Source organism: Vicugna pacos, unplaced genomic scaffold (genome assembly GCF_048564905.1).
Source record: "Vicugna pacos unplaced genomic scaffold, VicPac4 scaffold_19, whole genome shotgun sequence".
Classification (NCBI taxonomy): domain Eukaryota; kingdom Metazoa; phylum Chordata; class Mammalia; order Artiodactyla; family Camelidae; genus Vicugna; species Vicugna pacos.
In genome coordinates, this window is record NW_027328740.1 from 37139184 (window position 1) to 37141241 (window position 2058).

A 2058-nucleotide genomic window follows, 5' to 3' on the forward strand; every position below is an offset into this window, starting at 1 on the left:
TGGCACGGGTGCACGAAGGCAACCACAGAGCTGTTGCCCATCCTGTGCCTCAAACCAAACCATAATCACAGCCCAGGTTATGAATGTAGCAGATCCTAAGGCTTTTCATTCTGAATTCAAACCCAAGGCCCCCTGGATCCCTCAGACCCGATGCACAATATCTCTGATTCAGCCCCACACATGCTCTATTGGCAAAATGCCAAATTGGTCTCTGGTCCTGCAGATGCACTGGGTGTGGCCATGGGACAGATCGATAATTTCAACTGCGTGCGCCAGGGTGGTTGCATGCTCATTGGGGTCACAGGTCGGTTTGCTCTCTTGATAGGAACCACCACATCCCACAACGCACTCCAGATCCCTGAGACTCAGCGTGTGCCATCATCCGTAGGCCTATCCCTCCCTGAACGCTGCCTCTGCTACCTCAAATTTGGCAGCTCGGAGCTTGGTCTCAGAATCAACTGTGGGGATATTTTGCACTGGATTCTTTGCGTTCTGTCAGCCAAGCATCTGCTGTGCACTCTTCTAACACTCAGCGCATCACCTTCAATCCCATGTCTCCTGTCCGCTTGAGAGTGTGCGTCCAAGTTAAAGAGAGTTTCACCTTTACTGCTCCATCAACAGGGCTCAGACCATGCACTGGTATCCATTCCCTGCTTTTCCTTCTCCTGCTTCCAGGTGTTCTGAGGCCTCATCCTGTCTTTGGAAGTAACAGGCCTCTCTTCGGCAAGTGTCCTGTGCCAAGGGCTGGGTGAGTGGATGTTTCCATTGCTGTGTTCATGGGAGCGAGTGAGCGCAGGTTGCACTGCTTCTCTGTCAACTGGGCATCGATGAATCAACACTTTCCAGATACATTTCACAGAAATGTGATTTTTTTTTATCTCTTTGTTTCTATACAGCCGTGGTGGGAGGGATTGTCCGAAGACTCCAGTTTTGACATTGTGTTGATCTCTCATTTGCAGTCTCTAAAAATTTAATAGAATATATATAAATGTTTTGGGAGTTATACGAAAATGAAGTTAGTTTCTGAAACATACTAATTCGACCTAGAAGCCCGACTTGTCAATTTCGGTAACATTTTGTCAGCTCTAAGGAAAACATAGACAGATAGAATGCAAACTAGCAGTCCGAACTTTTAAAGGGGTCATGTCAACTCTTTACTGTTGAAGCCTCCGAAACCAACAGGAACCATGAAATAACTAATGGAAACATGAAATAACCCCTAAGCTTGGATTCACTTGTGCATGTGGTGCCCTTTACTCCCGATGACACCTACTGGTCAATGTTGGCATTTCAAGGTGTAACATCCCTCTCAAGGAAAATACAAGAGAAAACGAACTAAATATATACATTTAGCTTTGAATCCAAAGAACCTAGAGGCATTATAGCTATGAGAACCCTGCTGCAGCTATGCTAGGCTACTGAGAACCAGGTGTTCTTCTATCAGTGATGAGAACGCTTAATCATCCGATCATGTTGGGTAAAGCACTTGAATGCAACCAAGTCTGCACCCCCATGATCGATTGCCCCCGGGGGCTTGACTCAATTGAAAGACGGTCCACATAAGCTGTGTCTTTCATGTCATTGGCGACTTTTACAGTTCCGTTCACTATCTGACTTCTAATATGTACCTAGACTGTCTTGAAAAACGGAGGCCTAATACAGATTCAAGTTCAGTCAAAGATTCCCCTCACTTACCACACTCCCTTCACCCCAGAGAAGACATGAACCCAGCATTTGCTGAATCTAGCGGAAGGCCATCGTTTCTTTGTGGGAGCTAAGTATTCAATTCCTATCTATTTCATACGAGAGTATTTGACCTTTATGGGGTTCCCTGTTGTTCACAGAGGATGAAGCTAGAGGAACTCTGATTCTAGGAGGGGCTTGCTCTTCTCTTACTGGCTTCATTGCAGCTCAGGTACTGATCCCTCAAAATGGATGCCTGAGTGGAGGGGAGGGAAGAGCAAGTGCTTGATAGCTAGGCCCAAACCTGGGAAAAGGCTTACCTGGGCTTGGTGCACTTTGATCTGAATGGCTTGGAATTGCCCCTTGGGTCGTGTG